At 40.2% G+C, this 11,940-nt stretch overlaps 1 pseudogene; it reads left to right on the top strand.

Annotated features, from left to right (window-relative positions):
- LOC102179232 lies at positions 8,865-9,721 on the top strand (annotated as a pseudogene).

Here is an 11,940-nt window from a genome sequence, read left to right as displayed (position 1 = left end):
AGTCAATATTCAATGTGTGAGTATATGTGAGTGTATTCATGCCTTGGTATTTTTCTATTTTTTTTTTTTTTTACCTTAAACCCTTTTAGTTATTTATCTTGGCTTCTCCAATTTAACAGGCACACACACACACACACACACACACACACACACACATATGTGCAAGCTAAATCACTTCAGTCATGTCAGACTCTTTGCAAACCTATGGGCTACAGCCTGCCAGGCTCCTCTGCCCATGGGATTCTCTAGACATAAATACTGGAATGAGTTGTCATGCCCTCCCCCAAGGGATATTCTCAACCCAGGGATAGAACCTGTGTCTCTTATGTTTGCATGCACAAATTGTCATCTGAGAAGCCCATATACAATCTATACTAAGTGGAATTTTAGGTTTGCAGTGAAATTAAACAAAATATATTGAGAGTTTTCATATATCCTGAGAAGTCCACCAACAAGACTCCTTCCTATCAATATCCCACAGTATAGAGATATATTTGTTACAATTAGTAAGCTTACATTATTACCCAAAGTTGATAATTTGCATTATGATTAACTCTTTGTGTTATATATTCTATGATTTTGCACACATATATAATGACCATTGTAGTGTCATACAGAACATTCTTACTGACTCTGTATTCTGATAATATATCCCTCTCCACTTCCTAGCAACTATTGGAAACACCTGATCTTTTTATTGTCTCCATAGGTTTACCTCTTCCAAATTGTCATTTGGTTGGACTCACAGTACATAACTTTTCTCATTGGCTTCTTTTAATGATATGTATTTAAGTTTCCTCTCTATATTATCATGGCTTGGTAGGGCATTTATAGAGAGCACTGAATAATATTCCACTGCCTGGATGTACCACAACCAATCTATCCATTCTCCTATTAAAGCAACCTATTATATCTTGCTGCTGCTGCTAAGCCGTTTCAGTCGTGTCCGACTCTGCGAACCCATAGACGGCAGCCCACCAGGCTCCACCATCCCTTGGATTCTTGAGGCAAGAACACTGGAGTGGGTTGCCATTTCCTTCTCCAATGCATGAAAGTGAAAAGTGAAAGTGAAGTCGCTTAGTCGTGTCCGACTGTTCACTTCCCCAAGGACTGCAGCCTACCAGGCTCCTCCATCCATGGGATTTTTCTAGGCAAGAGTACTGGAATGGGTTAACAGTGTCTTCTCCAATTATATCTTAGTTGTTTCCAAGTTTTGACAATTGTAAATGAAGCTGCTATAAATATCTATGTGCAGGTTTTGTGTAGACATAAATTTTTCATATATTTGAGCGCAGATATTGGATTCTCTTCTACAGTACGAGTGTGTTTCTCTTTGTAAGAAACTGGCAGTCTGTCTTCCAAAGGAGCTCTACAATTTTGCATTCTCATCTGGAATAAATGGGATTTCCACATCCTCACCATTATTCAGCATTGTCAAAGATTTGAATTTTGGCCATTCTAATAGGTGTGTGATACTCAATATTGTTTTATTTTCCTTTTCCATAATGAAATGTTATAAAACGTATTTTCATATGCTTATTTACCATCTGCCTATCTTCTTTGATGAGATATCTACTCAGATGTTTTGTACATCTTTAAATCAGCTTATCTGTTTCCTTATTGTTGAATGTGTGTACTTTGTATCCAGTAACAATCTTCATCTGATATATCTTTTGCAATTTTTTTCTCCCACCCTGTGGCTTATCTTATTCTCTTCATAGCATTTTCTGCAGAATAAAAGTTTTCAGTTTTAATAAAGTATGCTTATCAGTTATTTCTTTCATGGACTGTGGTTTGGTATTGCATCTGAACAGTCACAATCATAGGAAAGGTCATAGGAATTTACTCTAGTGTTATCTACTAGGATTTTTATACTTGTATTTTATATTATGTTCATAATCTAATTTGGGTAATTTTTGTTAATAGTATAATGACTATGCATCATTTTCCTCTATTTATTTGTATAGAGATATCTAGTTACTTCAGCCAGCACCATTTATTGAAAAGACTAACTTTGCTCAAATGTATAACTTTGCTCCATTGTCAAAGATGAAGTGAGTACATTTCAATTTAGTTCAATTCAGTTACTCGGTTATGTGAAACTCTTTGGAACCCCATAGCATGCAGCATGCAAGGCTTCCCTATGCATCACCAACACCTGGAGCTTGCTCAAAATTACATCCATTGAGTCGGTGATGCCATCCAACCATCTCATCCTCTGTCATACACCTCTTCCTGCCTTCAATTTTTCCCAGCATCAGGGTCTTTTCCAATGAGTCAGTTCTCCTTAGGTAGCCAAAGTATTGGAGCTTCAGCTTCAGCCTCAGTCCTTCTAGTGAATATTCAAGACCAATTTCCTTTAGGATTGACTGGCTTGATCTCCTTGCAGTCCAAAGGACTCTCAAGAATCCTCTCCAACACCATAGTTCAAAAACACCAATTCTAAAGTGCTCAGCTTCCTTTCTTTATGGTCTCACATTCATACATGAGAAATGGAAAAAAAAAAAAAAAAGATATCCTTGTCTGTATGGAAGTTTGTCAGTAAAGAAATGTTTAACATGCACTTTTTAACATGCTGTCTAGGTTGGTCATAGCTTTTCTTCCAAGGAGCAAGTGTCTTTTAATTTTATGGCAGCAGTCACAACCTGCAGTGATTTTTGAGCCCAAGAAAATGAAGTCTGTCACTGTTTCCATTGTTCCACCATCTATTTGCATGTAGAAATGGGACTGATGCCACAATCTTAGTTTTTTTAATGTTGAATTTTAAGCCAGCTTTTTCACTCTCTTCTTTCACTTTCATCAGGAGGCTCCTTAGTTCCTCTTCATTTTCTGCCATAATGGTGGTGTCATCTGCATATCTGAGATTATTGATATTTCTGATGCCAGGTTGTGCTTCATTCAGCCCAGAATTTCACGTGATGTACTTATTCTACACAGAAGTTAAATAAGCACGATGACAATATACAGCCTTGACATAGTCCTTTCCCAATTTGGAACAAGTCTGTTGATCCATGTCCGATTCTAACTGTGGCTTCTGGACCTGAATATAGATTTCTTAGGAGGCAGGTAGGGTGGTCTGGTATTCCCATTTCTTGAATAATTTTCCACAGTAAGTTATGATCCACACAGTCAAATGCTTTAGCATAGTCAGTAAAGCAGAAGTAGATTTTTTTTTTCTTGAATTCTCTTGCCTTTTCTATGGTCCAAAGGATGTTGGCAATTTGACGTCTGGTTCTTCTGCCTTTGCTAAATCATTTTGAACATCTGGAAGTTCTCAATTCCTGTACTGTTGAGGCCTAACTTGGAGAATTTTGAGCATTACTTTGCTAGTGATTGAGATCAGTGCAGCTGTGTGATAGTTTGAAAATTCTTTGCCATTGCCTTTCTTTGGGATTGGAATGAAAACTGACCTTTTCCAGTCCTGTGGTCATTGCTGAGTTTCCCAAATTTGCTGACATATTGAGTACAACACTTTCACAGCATCATCTTTTAGGTTTTGAAATAGCTCAACTAGAATTCCATCACCTCCATGAACTTTGTTTGTAGTGATGTTTCCTAAGGACCACTGGATTTTGCATTCCAGAATGTCTGGTTCCAGGTGAGTGATCACTTATCTGGATTATGAAGATATTTTTTTGCAAAGTTCTGTGTCATCTTGCCACCTCTTCTTAATATCTTCTGCTTGTTTTAGGTACATACAATTTATGTCCTTCATTGTGCCCATCATTGCATGAAATGTTCCCTTGATATCTCTAATTTTCTTGAAGAGATCTTTAGTCTATCCCATTCTATTGTTTTCCTTTATTTCTTTGCATTGATCACTGAGGAAGGCTTTCTTATCCCTCCTGGCTATACTTGGGAACTCTGCACCCTAATGGGTGTATCTTTTCTTTTCTCCTTTGCCTTTAGCTTTTCTTCTCTTCTCAGCTGTTTGTAAGGCCTCCTCAGACAACCATTTTTCATTTTTCCATTTCTTTTTCTTGGAAATGGTCTTGATCACTGCTTCCTGTACAACATCAAAAATCTGTGTTCAAAGTTCTTCAGGGACTCTGTCTATCAGAGATAATCCCTTGAATCTATTTGTCACTTCTACTGTACGATCATAAAGGATTTGATTTAGGTCATACCTGAGTGGTCTAGTGGTTCTCCCTACTTTCTTCAATTAAATCTGAATTTTTGAATAAGGAGTTCAGGATCTGACTGACAGTCAGCTCCTGTCTTGTTTTTTGCTGACTGTGTAGAGCTTGTCAATCTTTGGCTGCAAAAAATATGATCAATCTGATTTCAGTATTGATCATTTGGTGATGTCCTTGTGTAGAGTTATCACTTGTATTGTTGGAAGAAGGTGTTTGCTATGACAAATATGTTCTCTTGGGAAAACTCTGATAGCTTTAGTCCTGCTTCATTTTGTACTCTGAGGCCAAACTTTCCTGTTACTCTGGTTAACTTTTGACTTCCTACTTTTGCATTCCAGTCCCCTATGAGGAAAAGGACATCTTTTTTAGATGTTAGTTCTAGAAGATCTTCTAGGTCATCATAGAACCATTCAACTTAAGCTTCCTTGGCATCAGTGGTTAAGGCATAGACTTGGATTACTGTGATATTGAATGGTTTTCCTTGGAAACAAAAAGGGATCATTCTGTCATTTTTGAGATTGCACTCAAGTACTGTATTTTGGACTCTTTTGCTGACTATGAGGGCTACTCCATTTCTTCTATGTGATTCTTGCCCACAGTAGCAGATATAGTGGTCATCTGAATTAAATTTGCCCATTCTGGTTCATTTTACTTCACTGATTCCTAAAAGGCCAATGTTCACTCTTACCATCTCCTGTTTGACCACTTCCAATTTACCTTGATTCATGGACCTAACATTCCAGGTTGGAGTATACAATATTGTCATTTACAGCATCAACCTTTACTCCTATCACCATTCACATCCATATTTAGGTGTTGTTTTCATTTTGGCTTCATCTTTTCATTGTTTCTGGAGTTATTTTTCCACTCATCTCCAGTAGCTTATTGGTCACCTTCCAACTTGGAGGATTTCATCTTTCAGTGTCATATCTTTTTTGCCTTTTCATACTATTCATGGGGTTCTTAAGAAAAGAACACTGCAGTGGTTTGCCATTCCCTCCTCCAGTGGACCATGTTTTGTAGGAACTCTCCACCATGTCCCATCCTTCTTGGGTGACACTATAAGGCATGGCTCATAGTTTCATTGAGTTAGACAAGGCTGTGGTCCATGTGATCAATTTGGTTAGTTTTCTGGAATTGTGATTTTAATTCCTTCTATCTGCCTTCTGATGGATAAGGAATAAGAGGCATGTGGAAGCTTCTTGATGGAAGAGACTGACTGTCTCTTGTCCTGGGTCTTATTCTCATGGGCAAGGCCATGGGCAGTAAATCTTTAACCCAATTTTCTGTTGATGAGTGTGCTGTGTTCTCTTCCTGTTATTTGGCCTGAGGCTGAACTGTGGTGTGGGGAGTCACAGTAAGAGACCTCCTTCACAAGGGCTTATGCGTGCACTGTCGTATTTAGTACTCCAACCCTGCAGCAGGCTGTTGTCAACTCTTGCCTCTGCTGGAGACTCCTGGACACTCACAGGCAAATCTGGTTCAGTCTCTTGTGGGGACACTGCTCCTTTTTCCTGCTGCACACAAGGTTTTGTTTTTGGCCTCCAAGAATCTGTTTCCCAAGTCTTGTGGAAGTTCTGCAGAAGTTCAAATCTCACTGGCCTTCAAAGTAAAATTCTGTGTTCCCTTTGCCAGATTTCCAGGTTGGTAAATCTGTTTGGGGTCCTAGAACTTTCTTAACATTGTGAAAATTTCTTTGCTATAACTGTTCTGCAGTTTGTGGGTCATCTGCTCAGTAGCTCTATGGTGGGGCTAATGGCAACCTCCTCCAAGAGGGCTTATGCCACACATTGTGTGCCCCAGGTCCTCTGCAGCCAGAGCCACTGTCCCCATGCCAGGCCACTGCTGACGCATGCCTCTCCATGACACACTCAAACATTCAAAGGCAAGTCTGGCTCAGTCTCTGTGGGGTCTTTGGGCCCTGGAGTATGCAAGGTTTTGTTTGGGCCCTCTGAGCATCTTTCACAGTATACTTATGAGAATATATTTCTGAGCTCTCTACTCTATGTCATAGGTCTATTTCCTTATTCTTTCACCAATATTACATTGTCCTGATTACTACAAACTGTACTGATTGTTAGTTACACCTTTATAGTAAGCCTTGAAGGTTTGTAGTGCCAGTCTTTCCACTTTGCTTCTCTCCTCCAATATTGTATCAACTATTCTGTCCTTGCCTCTACATATACACTCTGGAATTAATTTATCAATATCCACAAAGTCAGTTAGTGAAATTTTTATTTGATTCACATTGAATCTCTAGTTTAATTTGGGAAGGACTGATTCATTGACAAATTGAGGTTTTGCATGGAAAACATCTTATTTATGCAGGTCTTTTAGTTCTTCCATAAATTTTATAATTTTCTCATATAGATCTTGGACATATATTTTAGATTTACACCAAAGTATCTCAGTTTTTAGGATACTAATATAAATGTTATTTTGCCTTTCATTTTATTTTTTTCTTCTTTAAAAAAATATTGCAAATACTTTCCTTGTATTACAGTCTTTCATATTCATTTAAATGATGACATAAAATTCCATCCATCAGTAGGTCATATTTTATTTGACTATTCTCCTATTATTGGTCATTTAGGGAACTCCCAATTTTTCTGTGTTTTGAATGTTTTAATTGTTATGCCTAGTGTCCGAGTCCCCAAAACTGAGAGAATAAGACATCCACAGCAATGCAAAAGCATAAAGGGGTTTATTGCTAGCTCGAGCTAGGGCTCTAGTCTCATCCAGCACAGTGGAGTCTTGACGAAAGAGCTCTGAGCTCTGACTCACAGCTGCTTTTATAGAGGCAGTTCTTAGTACAGCTTTCAAGTAATGATTGGCTGAGCCATTTCCAAATCCCGCATCCCTATCCGGATTGGCTCAGGTTTGGCGCCATAGGGGACTTTCCCAGGGTGTGGTTCCCCAGAATCATGACTCAGGTTTTAATCTGGTTTGGCGCCATCGGAACTCTCCTAGGGTGGGGCTTCCTAGAATTATGACTCATGCTTACAAGAACCTGAGGCTTAGGCCTAGTGTGGCCTGTTGAGCCTGTCATGGCTCAGGTTAGGTCCCAACATTAATGCATAGAGCTTTTTCCTTCTTTGTAATTCTCTTCCTAGGACAAGTTCCCAGGGGTGGGATTACCGGATCAAAGAGCATGAGTGGTTTCATAGAACTTGATTTTCCAAAGGACAGCACAAATTTTCAACGTCACAATGACATGTGAGTGTTCCAGTTGCCTTGCAACCCTGGCATTAGACTTTATAAGAAATCTTTTTGGATGGCTTAAATATTTAATTCTACTTCTTTGTTGCTGCTGATTGAGTTTTGTATATTAAACTTGTATTCTGCAATCTTTCTATAAATACTAATTTCTCAATTTTCAAAAATTCTTTTTGGATTTTTACAAGAAATAGTCATATTGTATTTGCAATAATGCAGTTGCATTTATTCCTCTTAAATTTGTATAATTTTATTTCCTTTTCTTGTGTCATTGCATTGCTAGAAATTCCAGTATAATAATGAAGTGATGAGAGTGGATAGTCCTGCCTTGTTCAGATCTTATCAATAAAGCTTATCAATTCTCAACATTAAGTATGATGGTAGCCAAGGGTTTTCATGTAGATGTTCTTTATCAGGTTGAGAAAACCCCTTCAATTCATAATCTGCTTAAAGTTCTTGTCATAAAAGGTGGAGAATTTTCTAAACTACTTGTTCTGCATCTGTTGTAATTACTTGATTTTTATTCCTTAGTCTGATATGATGGATTACATTAATTGACTTTCTCATGTTGAACCAGCCTTGCATAACTTGAATAAATCTCACTTTGTTGTGGTAAATAATCTTTTGGAACATTGCTGGATTTGACTTGTTAATATGTTGCTTAGAGTTTTTACATTTATGTTCATGAGATATTTTGGTCTATGCATGTGTGTGCTGAGTCACTTCTTCAGTTCAGTTGCAGAGTCATGACTGACTCTGTGTGACCCCATGGACTGCAGCACTCTGGACTTTCATGTCCATCACCACATACCAAAGCTTGCTCAAACTCATGTCCATCAATGCCATCCAACCATCTCATCCTCTGTCATTTCCTACTCCCCCTTCCTTCAACCTTTCCCAACATCAGGGTCTTCTCCATTGAGTCAGTTATTCCCACCAAGTGGCCAAAGTATTGGAGATTCAGCTTCAGCATCAGTCCTTCCAATGAATATTCAGGACTGATTTCCTTTAGGATTGACTAGTTGGATCTCCTTGCAGTCCAAGGGACTCTCAAGAATCTTCTCCAACACCACAGTTCAAAGCATCAATTCTTCAGTGATCAGCTTTCTTTACAGTGCAACTTTCATATCCACACAGGACTACTTGAAAAACCATAGCTTTGACTAGACAAAACTTTGTTAGCAAAGCAATGTCTCTGCTTTTTAATATGCTCTTTAGATTTGTCATAGCTTTTCTTCAATCATGTACAACTCTTTGTGACCCTATTGAGTGTAGTCCACCACGCTCCTCTGTCCATACGATTCTCCAGGCAAGAATATTGGAGTAGGGCGCCTCATCTAGCTCTGGCCCTGTCTCGATTCCCCAGCCTACCCCACTCTGCCTCTGCACCGTTGAGTGGTCCCCGAGGCACACAGCAGCCTCCAGGGCAACCCCACCTCATGAGGACCACCTGCCCAGCCGTTGGTGCTGGTGAAATGGAACTCCTCACCCCGGAGGAGGAGAGGAGGATCAATGAGGTTCCAGAATCGATTCCAGCAGTTCATGAACCACTGGGCTCAGCCAAAGGCCGCTACAAGCCAACAGGTTACAAACATGTTTCTGACTGTTACACACATGCATTCTTCATTGCTCTGGGCATTGTGGGCAGTATCTTCCTTCACCAGCTATCTGATGACTGCTGGGAAAGATAACAGCTTGGATTTACAGAATGGGCCTCTGTGCCTTCTTCATCTTTTCCACAGATATCACATCAAGCCATGGAAAAAGAGCAACTTAAGGACAGTGGAGCATTGCTTTCACATGTGTGATAGAATAGTTATCTATTTCTTCATTGCATCTTAAACTGCATGGGTAAATCTCCATGAACTTGGATCCCTGGCATCTCATATGCATTGGTTTATCTCGCTCATGGCAGCTGGAGGAACCATTTATGTATTTTTCTACCATGAAAAACCTTCTGATGTAAACCAAACTCACATTCTTCCCCAGTTCCCAGATATGATTACTTCCTGGTGAACTTTGAGTACAAAACACTAAGAACAAGATGCATCACCATTGGTCACTCAGTTTGGCAGGTGTAAGGTGGTTGAGCTCTTTATATATCCCATGATGGGGTTTTCTCCAGCCTTGGTGGTAACATCAATGGACAACACTAATGGACTTCACAAACTTGCCTGTGGGGTCTAATCCTTTGCCTGGAAGTTGTGTTCTTCAACAGTGATGGCATTATTCCATTTCCCCGTACCATCTGGCACCTGTTCATGGCTACGGCAGCTGCAGTGCATTAGTATGCCATTTGGAAATGTCTTTACTGAAGTTCTGACTTTGTGTGACATTTATGGCCAATCCTCAACTGGTCTCCAAACTAGTATTATTTCAATTATGGCACTCAGGAGTGGAATAAGAGCTGAAAATTGCACAGAGGAAGGAAAGAAGACAGCTGTACTGCCTTTCTTTTTATTTTTTGAATATAATTACTGTGAAAGTATGAAAGCTGTGTTCTGGAATTTTCCCCCTCACAGCAAGTAAATAAGGTAGCAACTTAGCTATTCAATCCATTTCACTATCATGAAGGACTCTGGAGAGACTTGGCCAACTGAAGTTTACAAACAAGAATTTTGTATTTTAATTTTACAGATTTTACTACATGATTTTTCTAAATTACTAGATCAGGTTGTAAAAGTCAGTGCAATAACAAAACTTCCTTTTTAAGATAAAATGATTTATATCACTTTCCCACTAGCTGTGTAAAGAATCATTGACAGAATTTATACTACTTTTTATCATGCTTCACCTTGAGCATGCATGGTTATTTTTTAAATAGGAACTTTAGTTTTTCATGAATTAAAAAAAAAAAAAATTCATTGAAGTGTATTTCTGCGGTTCTTCATTCATGTGAATTTTTGCAGCAATCTGTCATCATTCCACAAATGAAAACATTATACCTCTTCTCTGATGATTTTATTAGGCATGGAGAAATTGCCAATTTTTAAAAACTTGAAGTTTTCCAAAACTTTCCTGCCAACCTCTGACTCTGAATTCCATGCTGCTTTGGGCCATATATTTGACCTAGCTTGGTTTCCCAGCAATAGAAATGTATTTTGATATCACTAATTTTTTCAAAAGATTGATTTTTTTTCTCTATGCCCTTTGCTATGTCTTATTCAGGGTATTTTCCCACAGAGGATGTGTATCCAGTCTGTATTAAGACAGGATTTCGGTTGGAGGGAAAGATGGTGGAGGAATAGGACGGGAAGACCACTTTCTCCCTCACAAATTCCTTAAAAGAACATTTCAAAGCCGAGCAAACTCCACAAAACAACTTCTGTAGGCTGGCAGAGGACATCAGGCAACCAGAAAAGCAGACCATTGTCTTCAAAAACAGGTAGGAAAAAATATAAAAGACGAGAAAGGAGACAAAGGAGGTGGGGTGGGAGCTCCGTCCCGGGAAGGGAATTTTAAGAAGAGAGGTTTCCAAACACCAGGAAACACTCTCCCTGCCGAGTCTGTGGAAACAGAGACTTAAACAGGAACACACAGAGGGCAACACAGAGGGCAACATAACAGGAAGGAAAAATAGATAAATAATTAAAACCAACAGATTACAAGCCCAACAGTAACTCCCCCAGCGGAAAAGCAGCACAGACGCCTGCATCGCCACTGGGAAGTGGGGGCAGGGCAGGGACGCCCGGGAGGCGCGGGCTGCAGTGCTTTGTTAGAATCGGGCAGGAACGCCCCACGCGCAACCAGAACGATCTAACTTGGGCTAGCAAACCAGACTGTGGGATAGCTACCACATGAAAAGCTCGAACATAAGACACCACCAGGACCGAGCACAGAACAAAGGACGGAATGGAAAAAGCCGGCTGCAGACCATCCCCCGCCGGGGACAGGCAGCCAGAGCCATAAGGACTGGAAAGGGGCAATTGCAGACCCGGAGAGACTTGACTTACCTAACTGCAAGCAGGCTCCATTGCTAAGACTTCTGGGGGTGCTGGACAGTCACAATCTGCCTCTCGGGGTGCGCCAGCGGTCCACCCAGAAAGCTGAGCAGCAGCGGCAGAAAAGGTGACAAGCCACAGCGATCACGCTCGCCAAACTCCTGAGCTACTCAGACCTGGGAAGGGCACAAAGCGCAGTCCCAGCCGAATTTGTGCCTCTGAGGGCTGCCTGAGAGCTGAACCTGAGCGGCTAGGACCGGGGAAGTGCACGCAGCCTAGGGCCGGCCCCAGACGGTTCCCGGCTGAGCATCGTAGAGCCGGAGCGGTTTGTGTGCCGCGAGAAAGGACAGGTCAAGTGGGGCTGAGATACTGTGTGTACACGACAGTGCTATTTGTTTGCAGCATCCCCCCTCCCCACAGCGCGACTGAACTAGTGAGCCTAAAAAACCAGTAAACAGAAGAAGTTAAACAGAGGGAACCACCTTGGAAGCGATCCCACTGGGCCATAACATCAGAGAAGGGCCAGAAATATTTTTACTATTTTTAAAATCATTCCTTTTTTCTTTTTTTTTTTTGCTTTTTTGTTTTTTGTTTTCATTTTTCTTTTTTTTCTAACTTTTTTTTAATTGTTAAGTCTTCTATTTCTC

Source organism: Capra hircus, chromosome 19 (genome assembly GCF_001704415.2).
Source record: "Capra hircus breed San Clemente chromosome 19, ASM170441v1, whole genome shotgun sequence".
Taxonomy (NCBI): domain Eukaryota; kingdom Metazoa; phylum Chordata; class Mammalia; order Artiodactyla; family Bovidae; genus Capra; species Capra hircus.
The sequence above is the reverse complement of the archived record's forward strand: the minus strand, read 5'-3'. Positions and strand labels throughout refer to the sequence as shown.